The 14,449-nt window shown below is 38.5% G+C and overlaps 1 non-coding gene across 1 annotated transcript; it reads left to right on the forward strand.

Moving 5' to 3' along the window:
• Window positions 1-7,563: 7,563 nt before the first annotated feature.
• Window positions 7,564-7,652, forward strand: trnay-gua (transfer RNA tyrosine (anticodon GUA)). Its single transcript is given in 2 exon segments — window positions 7,564-7,600; window positions 7,617-7,652. It is a non-coding gene; the product is annotated as a tRNA-Tyr (tRNA).
• Window positions 7,653-14,449: the final 6,797 nt, after the last annotated feature.

A 14,449-nucleotide genomic window follows, 5' to 3' on the forward strand; every position in this document is an offset into this window, starting at 1 on the left:
GTGGGAGTAATTTTTGACTGGTTTAGAGTGTTCAAAGTGGTTTGGAGTGTTTAAAGTGTATTTGAATGGTTTAGAGTGTTTAAGGTGTATATGAATGCATTCTTGTTTGGATATGTATAAAACAATTAGAATCAGAGGACAGCATGATTGGGTTGTCAGGCACCACCTCAATTTATTGATCACCTCTATTTACAGGTTTAATAATGTAGGGTTTAACACAAACGTGCGGGATGAGGGGTTTGGGCAATGCTTGTTAACTCTGGGCTGAGATTACATAGCTGGTATGGAATGAGAAACAGTGAGGGTAACATCAGTTTGGTAGGCCTTTTCAGTGGTAGACGAAACTTGGAGCTGTGCCCAGGGTCATCGTGCCCCGCTATATGGCTGAGAGTACGTGAGAGAAAACGCAATTAAAACTGCAGGCTAGTGCAAATGTAAAGAAAAATAGAGCAATGAATTAAACTGAAGCAATCATAGATGGAGCAGAGGCCCCGAAACTCAACCATGCTGTCTTCAGAGGTCAGAGTGAACTGCTAAATGAAAAAAGCCAGAAAGTGCCACTGATAAGAGCACAGATGCCCATTATTTTTTATATGACTGATCTCAAAAGTCCAATTATAATGGAATGTGAAAGAGTTAAAAATTAAAGATATAATGGTGTCCAAAAAGAACCCGATATTCCAAAAAAGAAAATAGGTGGGACTTTCTCAGTGAAGAGGGTTTGGATTGAATATTATGAAAAGATAAGAGAAAAGAATAAAAAGGCTATGTTTTATGATGATTATTTCAGAGGTTGTTGGGATGTTCATTCATGAGCAGCTCAGTTCTTGTAAGCAGCGCTGATTGCAAATAAAACCTTGTATCTGCATTCATCCAGTCTGCATGATTCGTCTTCTTTAGTTAGAGTCTTGCTTGACTGAACTGTCGGGTCAATGTGGAGTTTGGAGTCAGATAATAGCGAAGTATTAATGGAGTAGTGTTAAGTAGTACATTATAGTATGGGACAAAAAATATGGGGTATGGGGTAAAAATATTTTCCACATTGTTTTGGTGACCCCGACGTGATAGAATATACGCGATTGGAACAAAGCACAACGGAGCCCCGGACCTGGGACCTGCAGTTGCAGCTGCCACCCACAGACCAGACACTTGGCCATCTAGGACAAAGGTAAGGCAGAAGCCTGTTTAATGGAAATTCTGCATTAGTTGTGTGTGGTCTGGGGAGGTGGAGGCGCCCGTTCCGAGGACGGATCAGCTCTGTTTTGTCTTGATAGAGTAATCGTAAGTTAAAGTTATATAAAATCATATGATAAAATTGCATGATTAATGCATGATAAAGACTGGATGGTGTCAGATGTGTGAATGAACTAAAAAACGTCCCTGCAGGGTTCAGTATGATCGAAAGTCCTGGTGGGTTCCAGGTGGTATGAAAGTTCTGTGAAAAAGACCTTGTTTGGAAGCAAACAGAGTGTTCAGTAGCAGAAATTAAATTCTGTGAACAAGAACACTGTCAATGGGAGAAAATCAAGAGTCAAGTAACAGGTGTAACAAGTAAAAATTCCTGGATCCCGGGTGATACAGTGAAAGGAATAAAGAGAAATAAAGGGAATAAAGAGAAATACAGAGAAATAAAGAGAATAAAGAGAAATAAAGAGAAATAAAGTGAATAAAGAGAAATACAGAGAAATAAAGGGAATAAAGAGAAATACAGAGAAGTAAGACGTAAAATTCCCGGGTCCAGGTGATAGTGATGAAAGAGAAAAGAAACAAAGAGAAAAAGTGCTGAGTAGAAATTCCCGGGTCCAGGTGATAGTGAAGAGAGAAAAAATAAAGACAAAAAACAGAAGTAAAAAAAAAAGGGGGCCCCGTTGTAAATAAGGTGTGTTTGTCTTTGTTGTTGTTGTGGTGTATCTGAGAACTTCTGTGTGGCTTTGAATCTGGGTGATGGTATTGTATGGCTAGTTGTGTACACGCTTGACTTTGTTATTCTCGGATGCTGAGAAAATCACTGTGTAACGGTGAAGTGTGATCTGAATCTGGGGGTGATATTTTGCTGATTGTGCTGCATTTGAAATGAAGCTGGATTGAAGTAGTGATTGCACTGGTAATTCTTGCATTGTGTAAATACATTGTGGGGTATGGAGTGTATACAGGTTGAATTTGAAACGTATATTTTGGAGATATATCGTAGAGGTAATGAAGAAAAGCTGAAGGTGTTATTGGAATGGTTCCGATTTAAATATTGTGTTGAAACGACCACTCACAGGTGGAAGGTAAAAGACAATAAATAGACGACGGTACTAGGGCATGAGCTTATGGCGACATGTTTATAGTGAACTCTGACAAGAAGCGGCTTTGCATTTACGCCCACCCTTATAAGAAATCATGCTCTGTCAGAGCTCACTGACCTCAGTGAAAGAAAACAATATTTTCTGAAAAGACCCTAAACTTTAGCTATAACTTTATATAAACTTAAAGAAGCTAAACTTCTCATAGTCAAATGTCCGGCACACAAAACAGACGGCTCGTTCGTAACTAGTGGTAACACTGCAGCGGATGAGGCAGCCAAGTTAGCAGCTTTAGGCCACACCAACATTTTGCTAGTCATGGACTCTGAGGATGATACCGCCCCGGAAGCGGATTTGACCTCGTTAGTGGCGGCGCAAAATTCGGAGCGGTTAAAAATGCTGCTTATGTGTGCTATTACTTTTCATGCTGATAAGTATTATAGTTTTTATATGGATTTTTAAATGTATTTTTCACAGACTTCAGACTGCTAGTGTGTGTGTGTGTGTGTGTGTGTGTGTGTGTGTGTGTGTGTGACGTCAGCTAGAGTGAGGGATGAGGGTTTTTTTTGGTTATCTGTAGATATGTAAAACATTACTCCACTGATCTCAGTAGTATTATAAGCTGCAGTTTAGCTTCTTGGTAGAAGCCGTAAACATTCCTCTGTAGATGCTGTAAACAAGCATGTAAAACATTACTCCACTGATCTCAGTAGTGTTATAAGTTACAGTTTAGCTTATTTGGTAGAGCGCCCGATAATACGATAATAGACATATTTGAACTGTGACTTTAGTTTGTATATTATTTGAGAATGTCTTGCAATAGTTTAAGCATATTTAGCGTGTATATCGTATATTGTGTATTTGATGGTGGCTAGTGGTAGTGCATGTAAAGTATTAGTACCACTGATCTCAATGACTTTACAAGTGGCAGTTTAGCTTATTTGGTAGAGCGTCCGCCTCACATGCTGGAGACCTGGGTTCGAGACCTGCTCGGAGTTGTATTTATATATTATTTCAAGTTCTCGCAACAGTTTATATATTTATATATATATACAGTGAAACCTTGACTTACGAGTGACTCAACTTACGAGTTTTCCGAGATACGAGCCGTCGCTCGCTCAATTTTTTGCTTTAAGATATGAGCCGAGATCTGAGTTACGAGCGAGCGAGCTTACGCAATTAATTGTAGCATTAAGTGTGTAGTGAGTAAGTTAACTTAAGCGATAGAGCACGAAATGAAAAACGCCACCCACCTCCTCCAATCTCCTCCACCTCCACCATCATCTTCGTCTGATCTTCAACGTAAATACACTTAATAAAACCAGTTTATTTCTTTACATTCTCTTTTATTATGTATTATTATTGTTTTATACATTATTTGTTATTTATAAAGTGCATTTTTCTTATTTAAAAAACACGTAACAAAAAAATTGGTGTGAAAAAAAAATATTGGTTTATTTTATATGGATTTTAAATGTATTTTTCAAGGACTTCAGACCGCTACCGTGTGTGTGTGTGTGTGTGTGTGTGTGTGACATCAGCTAGAGTGAGGGAAGAGGTGTTTTTTAAGGACACATCATCTTTAAACTGTTCCTACAGCTTGAATTCTTACTCTACAGCCACATAAACTACCTTAAACTTTTTAAACTGTGACTTTAGCTTTTAAATATTATTTGAGCATGTCTTGCAATAGTTTAAGCAACATATTCGCAATCACACTCGCATTTTCTCCTGGAAATGCAACATTGCAACATTGCTTACGCAATCACACTCTTGTTATCGTCACTATTTTTTATTATTATTATTATTATTATTATTATTATTATTATTATTATTATTATTATTATTCCGGTTCCTGGACTCGCTACTAGTCCTAAATAGTAATAGCTAAAATTATGGTTCCATCGCTAAAATGTTGGTTATGTTCTGCTTAAGTGCGCTATTACTTTTCATGCTGATAAGTATTGTAGTTTATTTTATATTAATTTGTACATGCATTTTTCACGGACTTCACTTCCTGGTTTCTGTACAGTTCGGTCTTTCTCTGAGATTTTCGGTAGGTGCCATAAACGAGCATCTGTAGATGTCGTAAACAAGCACGTAAAAGGTTACTAGTCCTAAACGGTAATGGCTAGAAACATGGTTCCAACGCTACAGTGCTGCTTATGTGTGCTATTACTTTGCATGCTGATAAGTATTATAGTTTTTTATATGGATTTGTAAATGTATTATTCCCGGACTTCAGACCGCTGCTGTGTGTGTGTGTGTGTGTGTGTGTGACACGTCAGCTAGAGTGAGGGATGAGGGTTTTTTTTGGTTATCTGTAGATATGTAAAACATTACTCCACTGATCTCAATAGTGTTATAAGTTACAGTTTAGCTTATTTGGCAGACCGCCTGATAATACGATAATAGACATATTTTAACTGTGACTTTAGTTTGTATATTATTTGAGAATGTCTTGCAATAGTTTAAGCATATTTAGCGTGTATATCGTATATTGTGTATTTGATGGTGGCTAGTGGTAATGCATGTAAAGTATTAGTACCACTGATGTTATGGGTTGCAGTTTAGCTTATTTGGTAGAGCGTCCGCCTCCGGGTTGCATCGCTTGTGGCACTTTGTTAATGCGCCCGCCTCCCATGCTGGAGACCCGTGTAAAATATTGTAAAATATTAGTACCACTGATATCAATAACATTACAAGCTGCAGTTTAGCTTATTTGGTAGAGCGCCCGCCTCCCATGCTGGAGACCCGGTCAGAGTGGTATTTATACATTATTTGAGAATGTTTTGCAATAGTTTGAGCAACATATCGCTTAAACGGTAATAGCTAGAAACATGCTTCCAATGCTAAAATGCTGCTTAGGTATGCTATTACTTTTCATGCTGATACGTATTATAGTTTATTTTATATTAATTTTTAAATGCAATACGTACTTCAGACCGCTACTGTGTGTGTGTGTGTGTGTGTGTGTGTGTGTGTGTGTGAGAGAGAGAGAGAGTGAGGAAGAGGTTGGATGCATCATCTTTAAACTGTTCCCAGCGCACACACTAGTTTAGATTTCATATTTTAACTGTGACTTTAGTTTGTATATATTATTTGAGAATGTATTGCAATAGTTTAAGCATGTATAGCTTTTATATTTGTAACGGAGTGTAGTGCTACGTGCTGTGATGTAAACCTCATCTTAATAAGTTTACTTGCCAACGAAAGCTTTTATTGCTTGTGGTACATTGTTAGTGCGCCCGCCTCCCATGCGCGAGACACGCTCAGAGTTGTATTTATATATTATTTCAGAATTTCTTGCAATAGTTTAAGCAACATATCGCGTAAACGGTAATAGCAAGAAAAATGTTTCCAACGCTAAAATGCTGCTTATGTGTGCTATTACTTTTCAACCGCCTGTGCCACGTCAACCACGTGCATACATTAGGTGAAGGCCGACACTTGCAGAAAGTGTGGTTGTTCTAGGACATCAGCAACTGGACATAGCCAAGACAAGGCCAGAATTTATTGTCCAGTGACAGAGATGATGACAGAACAGCAGTTGCTCAAAAAAATAAAGAAAATATAGATATGTTGCATATAGCACTTGTATTCTTACAAAGTTACATGTATTTTATATTTAAATATTTGATGTTTAAATAGTATTTTTCTGTTTTGTTTATAGTTTAATATATTGCTATTTTATAATGTGTCACTTGTATTTATTATTAGGGTACATGTATTAAATAATGTATTATTTAAATTGTATTTGCACATTATTCAACTGCTGCTATACGTACTGTATTGTCTCTTTGCACTGTCTTTTGTCTTGCACTGTTTGCACCATGTTGCACACGATGTACTTTATGAAGCTAGGACAGCTTACTTTCCGTCCTTAGCTCTGTGTTTTGTAATTATGTTATGTTGTTTATGTAGCACCAGGGTCCTGGAGAAACATGGTCTCATTTCACTGTGTACTGCATCAGCTATATGTGGTCAAAAGGACAATAAAAGATTCTTGACCTGACTTGAATGTATTCTTTGTTTTATCATTATAAGTTTATTTAGGTGTGTGCTTCAACATATATATTTAATAATATAAATATTGGTAGTTTTTTTGTTTTAATTAAAAAAATTACAAAACAGGTGCATATAAATCACACGTGGCACTCTGTCTCTCCTTTGCTTTCTTCCTTTCTTTCTTTTCTTCTCTTTTTTCTTCCTTCCCCTCCTTCCCCATTTTTTTTTCCTTTCTTCCCCACCCGAAGCAGACTATTGAACTTTGGCGCAGCTAGTAGAGCGGTGGACTGTAGGTGCTTACAAATGAACATCCTTAGGTTGCCGTTTCAAATCCGGCTCGAAGGATGGCGTTTACCAGCCTCCGGAAAGCACGTCGTTTGTGTGCTGCCGCTAGCTCTGGCCGGGCGCAAAAAAGAGCTTGCTTCTCTGACCGGGAATCAAACCAGGGCTGCCGCAGCAAGAGCGCCGAATCCTAGCCATTAGACCACCAGGGAGACACAGACAGGTTTGTGGGCCTCATGCGGCTGGGCGCAGCACCTAGGATTGGCCTCTAGTGCCGATTTACCGCAATTCCGGATGAGTTACACCTGAGGAAACAGCAGTTTAAACAAATTCGCTTTAAGATCAACAGAATGTCTGCACAGACTGTCTCAAAAGACTTAAAAGAGGTCCCACCTCTCAGCTGCAGGGTCACCAGTTTGCAGTCTGTCCAGAGTCCCCGTGCGTGTACACCCGGTGTTCTCCGGTTTCCTCTCACCTCCAAAAGACACGCCAGTAGGTGGATCGGCTGAAACAAATTGCTATTAGGTATGAGCGAGTGCGTGAATGTGTTTGCACAGTGCCCTGTGATGAGCTGGCAAGCCATGCGGGGTGTACTGCTCACTGATGAGGTCTAGACAAGAACAGGTATGTCTGTCCTATGGAAAAGCTTTGACATGCAGCGATGCACACAAACGTTCACATCTGACCGTTTTGGCCCATCGCTTTTGAGGCGCCTGGTGGACAGAGTGAAACCCTGCACATTAGGTCCTCTCTATTTACTTAGTTTAAGTCAATGCACCGGCGAGGACACCCACACGTAGAAACCCGAGATTGCAAACGAGATTGTAACGGTGAAGAAGGGTCTAACATCGACAAGAAAGTTTATAGGCCCCAGTAAATCTGGCCTAGGGCCCCTGAAACCGCTGCACTACGTGGCTCGTAACAGACAAAAATCACCAGGGGTCCCGTTTGCCAGGTCACTGCCCAAAGGCAGCCCTGAGCCCTCCCTTCGATAGCTCAGCTGGTAGAGCGGAGGACTGTAGGTGCTTACAAATGGACATCCTTAGGTCGCTGGTTCAAATCCGGCTCGAAGGACGGCTTTTACCAGCCTCCGGGAAGCGCGCCGTTTGAGTGCATCTGCCTCTTGCAGCCGCTAGCTCTGGCCGGGCGCGAAAAAGAGCTCGCTTCCCTGACCAGGAATCGAACCCGGGCCGCGGCGGTGAGAGCGCGGAATCCTAGCCGCTAGACCTCCAGGGAGACGCAGACAGGTATGTGGGCCTCGTGCGGCTGGGTGCAGCACCCAGGATTGGCCTCAAGTGCCGATTTACGGCAATTCCGGATGAGTTACACCTGAGGAAACAGCAGTTTAAACAAATTTAACGTCAACAGAATGTCTGCACAGACTGTCTCAAAAGACTTAAAAGAGGTCCCACCTCTCAGCTGCAGGGTCACCAGTTTGCAGTCTGTCCAGAGTCCCCGTGCGTGTACACCCGGTGTTCTCCGGTTTCCTCTCACCTCCAAAAGACATGCCAGTAGGTGGATCGGCTGAAACAAATTGCTATTAGGTATGAGCGAGTGCGTGAATGTGTTTGCACAGTGATGAGCTGGCGAGCCATACGGGGTGTACTGCTCACCGATCAGGTCTAGACAAGAACAGGTATTTCTGTCCTATGGAAAAGCTTTGACATGCAGCGATGCACACAAACGTTCACATCTGAAGGTTTTGGCCCATCGCTTTTGAGGCGCCTGGTGGACAGCGTGAAACCCGCATTAGATAGATAGATAGATAGATAGATAGATAGATAGATAGATAGATAGATAGATAGATAGATAGATAGATAGATAGATAGATAGATAGATAGATAGATAGATAGATTCAACTTCATTGTCATTGCAGAGTGCAGGTACATAGCAATGAAATGCTGTTTAGCATCTACCAGAAGTGCAAATAGTAGAAATTCTGCCAATGAACAGGTGCAGATAAATATGTAAATATGTACATCGATAAATAAGGCTATGTCAGAGTGTGCATAGAGAAGTATGTGCAAGTAGTATTTACAGTAGATAAAGTGACAGGTGTAATTATAATTGTGCTAAAAATGTGTGCATTATGTAAAATGTATGTACAACAGTAACAGATAATCTACATATATTATATAGTATGTATAAATATAGTATATGTAAATGTATATAAATAGATAGACAAATAGATAATACTAGGTGTAATCTATGAAATGGACAATATGTACAATAATTATATTACACACTGAGAAAAAATTATATTATAACAGAATGTACAACAGAATGTTTAACAGTGAAAAATATTATATTAACAGAATGTACAGAGTGGAGCAGAACTGTAAAGTGGTAAGTGTAGAAAGACATGAGTGTCCTAGTGGTGTAGTGTAGAGTTCAGTAGATTTATGGTTGAAGGAAAAAAACTGGCCTGGAACTGGAGGATGGACCTGTATCTCCTCCTGGATGGAAGGTTGAACAGTTTGTGACTCGGGTGGGAGGAGTCTTTGATTATTTTGTGTGCTCTGTGTAGACATCTACTGTGGTGAAGAGACCCAATGGCAGGTAGTTGGGTGCCGATGATGCATTGGGCGGTTTTCACAACCCTTTGCAGAGATTTTTTTTCACACATCGTGGAGCTGCCATGCCACACTGTGATGCAGCTCATCAAGATGCTCTCAATGATGCAGCGGTAAAAGTTGGTCAGGATCTTGGGGGATAGGTGAACTTTCTTCAGTCTCCTTAGGAAGTAAAGATGCTGTTGTGCCTTCTGAAACAGAGTTGAGGTGTTCAGATGCCAGGACAGATCCTCAGAGATGTGGACACCCAGGAACTTAAAGCTGGAGACACGCTCTACTTCAGACCCGTTGATGTAAATAGGGGAGTAAAACTTACAAGGTCTCTCTCTCTCTCTCTCTCTCTCTCTCTTTCTCTCTACCTATATAAGACAGCATAAACCAGCACTAACTGGTATAAACCAGTATAAACCAGCACTAACTGGTATAAACCAGTATAAACCAGAATTAACTGGTATAAACCAGTATAAACCAGCACTAACCAGTATAAACCAGTATAAGCCAGTATAAACTAGTACTAACTGGTATAAACCAGTATAAACCGGCACTAACTGGTATAAACCAGTATGAACCAGAATTAACTGGTATAAACCAGTATAAACCAGCACTAACCAGTATAAACCAGTATAACCAGCACTAACTGGTATAAACCAGTATAAACCAGCACTAACTGGTATAAACCAGCACTAACCAGTATAAACCAATATAAACCAGCACTAACTATAACTATAAATAACTTATTCTATACCGTTTTGCCAGATCTAAAGGGCAGAAATATGAGGTGTGTCTGGGTTTATTTGATGTCCAGAGAATGCACTCATGGAAGATCATGTCTGATTATTTTTTAAGGCTTCATACAGAATCTATTCAGCTTCTGTTTCTGTTGACATGTGAGTCAGAATATAAAACACTCTTACAGCTGACAAGTGCATGAATTCTACACACTGTCTCAACACAGTAGTTTATAAAGGTTTAGGTCACAACAGAAGATGATCTTTACCTATTCATATTGTAAATACTGGGCTTTATGTAACTACAGTGATGGGTACAAGCCTCTGAAATGGCATGTTCCATTAAATATCTACACCAATACGAAGGTCATTGGAAATACCAAGATTGTGTGCACGTGTGCATGTGTACGCATGTTTGTCTAGACATGCTGGATGGGAGAGTATGTGATGATAGGATGAAATATTTTAGTTTGTAGTGTTTCAATTAGAACTCCATCACCATATCACACAAAAATAATAATAAACATAATTTATTTAGAGTAAGCGCTCTGTGTGCTGCCATTGTCCAGTAAAAAGTCCATTATGATTAACTCATGTTAATAATAAGAATATGAACAATAAAATAATTACAACACAGGACAGCTGTTCTAACTGTTAGATAAGCTTTATTTCAACTCCACTGATCAAAATGTTTGCTTACAGTTGCCTTTTAGTCCTACTGCCAACACGATTTTTCCATTTTCAGACAGTTCACATTTATCTATGACAAGAAGCAAGATATGCCACAAATGATCTAAAACCACACCATCAGACTGAGCTTTGTCCAGCAACTTCCATGTACATTAGTGTCTTAAAGATCAATTTCAGCCACAGCAGTATGTCAGAGCTTGAGATGCATTTCCTCAAAACACCTGGAATCAGTTATAAATGTTGCCTGCACAGACAAAACAAGGACATTTTAAGACACATTGAGGCCATTTCTGTCATAAATGAACACACTTAAATTAATACACTAGCCTTCAAAATAAGGAATGTACAAAACAGAAAAGAAATATATAAAAGGTGGACACTTTATAGCCTTGCTAAGGCCATAATAAAATATATAGTGGGGTCCAAATGTCTGAGACCACTAGGAAAAATGCTTCTTTTTTGCATTTTTTTCTAATTTAATACATTCATTTGTTTTACAGATTATATTATTTGACAACTTGAAGTAAAATCTTTGAAATTTATGTAAGATGCCTTTCTGAGTTTCTAGCATTTAGCAAGTTGCCTTTTTTGCTTTAAATGAGTTTGTGCATTTGAGCTGCATGGACACCACAAGTTTATGCAAAACCTTACAAGCCATTTTAGATCAAATGCATCAGTGTCACTTGAACACATGCTTCAGTAAAAAAGATCAGACATGAGGAAAATCTCACCTTTAAATAGACACCTAGAAAGAGTACAGAATCTTAAATTAACTATTGTTTATTTTCTATATTTTAAAGAGGAAAAAAGTGCAGTTGAAGAAAAATCCCAGATTATTAATGTGGTCACAGAATTTTGGACTCCATGCGTAGATTTGTTGTTTTACCCGAGTTGGTTTCTTCAAGTCTTTTGTTTTGTGGTGATTGAATGAATCTGACATTTGACAAATTCAGCCTTTCAGCCTGTGAAATGTTAAAAAAAAACCTGTGAGGGTGGACTAATGCAAATTTTGTTGAGATGACTAGAGCACAAGCCTCCATTTAAGAATATTAAGGATTAATAAGAGCTTAATCCTAGAAGGAAAACAATGTTTTCTACAAATAAAGTTTAAAAGCTTAGGTTTATTCTGATTCAGCTGATTTTCTTTTGAAGTGGACATAATCAATACATTTATCACATTACAATTATTTATGTGAGTAATAAACCATATAAACATACTGTGATAACACTTTACATTAAGGCTCTGTTAACTTACTTTATTTACTGCATTAGTTAACATTAAAGAAATGCTTATATGAAAGCTTATACCGTCTTTATAACAGATCACCTTAGACCCTGAATCTGTTCTTGGAGCTGGATTTGATTTGTATTGTGAAATGTGAACTGACAGAAACTTCTTAACAATTACTGGTATACTTATGAAGAACAATTTACTTTAAAATAAATAACAGAACTGCAGGATGGGAATAATGAGGATTTAAGTGTTTTAAACCTAAGTGCCAGAATCTCTTCACAGAGCTTTAACGATGCGGTATTTCAAGATAATCACAGCCACATACAGTGTGATGAGATGAAATAATAATTCTCTTGGACTCAAGGTCTAAGACACATGTATGACATTCACAGTGCTGATGAGACATATATAAAGTGCAACAGGAATAAGAAGCATGCAGGGAGGGGCTACAGTAGGGGTAAGTACACACATGGGTAGAGTGTAAGTATAAGAGTATAGAGTATAAATACTGAAATCACAAAAAAGTACATTTAAAATGAAAATAAGACATTATAGAAAACACAGGGTCCAAAGTTTTAAAGTGCAGTAATGCTTGTAAAAGTAACCTGAGATGAATGAAATTTAAAGTGACACAGTGTGTAGTAAGGTGTTAAGTCAGTAGTCTGTGTTATTCCTGCTGCCACATCTGTATGATGGCCTTCTGCCTCTTTAAACAGCTGAGCACACAGACCCTCAGCCAAATATGGCAATTCTGTAAACTTTTACATTCATCCTGAAGGAAATTTCAGAGTGCTTTAAGTGAAGGAAAGTGAAGGGACAGGCCTTGTTTTCTTTCCACATCCTCCAGCTGAAATTAATCACCAGACCTAACTTATAAACACTGATTCAGATGTTTGAAACTGAAAAGTGTTTTATATCAAGAAGTACAAGTATAAAAACAAATTTCATTTAATTCATTTATTATTTTTATTTCATTAAGTGGTTACAGGCTGGTCTTCTTGTGAAAGTATATAAAGAGACTTAATGCTTTACTTCTATACTCTGTGGTACCTGTTAGTAAGTCTCCTGTATTAGGTCAATTCTCAATCTCACCACAGGATGGCAGTATCGGATACAGTTTATATAAAACAAGGCGAAACCTAGAACTACCTGACAATCATTAGATTATATATCCAACAGTGAGATTGATTTGTTGTGAGAAAGCCTAGAGCGTAAATTGATTGAAATAATAAGTTGCTGAATTTTCTCAGGAACAGCCATCTAGTTAAATTCAGTGAATGTCAGATGATGTTTGTGTGTTGCCAGGTGTGTAGTTTTCAGACCAAACAATTATTTCAGGTCTTGTGTGTGGCACATGTTCCATAATACTTTGTGCCAAGTAAGAATGTCACTTTTGAGACTCCTGAAAGGCTTATTGAAATTTGTTAAATATTTCAAGGACTGGGGAAAAAAAGGTTGATTGTAATATCTCACAGTTAAACTGCAACTATTGTTTTACTGTTAGGTAAAAGAAAAAAAAGGTTGTTTTTTTGCATAAAAGTTAGTAATAGAAGTAAAGAATCCCAAAGATAGTGCTTTACTTTTAAAGTGGGAAAGATGTGATGTTATGAATGATTACATGTAATTTTGGTTCCGGGTGTGTGTGTGCGTCTGGGCCAGTTTAGAGGGGCACCGCAATTTGTGCTATAAGAAATGTTGTGTGCGCACGTGCAATATGCTAAGTAAAGTGAAGTGGCTAAAAAGACATTGAAGCTCTCCAGCATGTTGATTAAAACATAAAAGAGGGCATCACATTTAGTGCTACATCACATACACACATATGGTCCACAGTGTCAGTGTGAAATGCCACAGAAATGCCATTGTTTGTTTCTGGAATTAGCCTGAATTAGCATATTTATGTTTACATTATATGTATGAAATTCCTCACAAATCACCATGAGCCAATGTGCGGTATATATACGTGCAATTCTGCATTCTTTATTCTTCTGTTCATTTGTTTATTTCAGACTTACATATTGCACACAGAACTTCTGGATAGTGTAGTCGACCAGCACCGTTACATCCTCCACAGACACCCTCACACATCCGTACAGCCAGCAGCCCTGCTCTGGCCAGTACTGACAGCATTTTTCCTAGAAACACACGCAGATTCAGAACCATTTAACCTTTGCAAGCATTTCCAGAGCTAACTGTGTGCTATATTTATGTGTTTTACCTCTTTTCTCTCTCGTATGTTAGTCAGCATGACTATAGTGGCAGATTTGTGCTCCCAAACCATTCTCCAGAAATCAGCCACTGTCTCCAGGTTCGGACCTGCAAACAGACCTTTTTAAAGCTTTCCAACAGAAAGTCATGACATTCAGTAAATTCATTCTGACATTCACTCTTCTGATCTGTATGCTGTGTAACGTGTGGGTGACTGCTTCTGTGTTATAATCTTGAAAACTGATGAAACCCTCAGATGAAAGGTCACTTACACTGACTACTAGCTGTAGTTAACTGCAGGAACTGCACAACACTAACTTGGTGTCACAAAACAATTTGTTTAGAGTTTAACCCTTTTTATCATCATACTATTTAACTTATCAAACATTTTCAATTAATATAAACAAATGAATTATTTTCTCGCTGCAAATCTGATCCAAA

The sequence above is a fragment of the Hemibagrus wyckioides genome, linkage group LG09, assembly GCF_019097595.1.
Source record: "Hemibagrus wyckioides isolate EC202008001 linkage group LG09, SWU_Hwy_1.0, whole genome shotgun sequence".
NCBI classification, from domain to species: Eukaryota; Metazoa; Chordata; class Actinopteri; order Siluriformes; family Bagridae; genus Hemibagrus; species Hemibagrus wyckioides.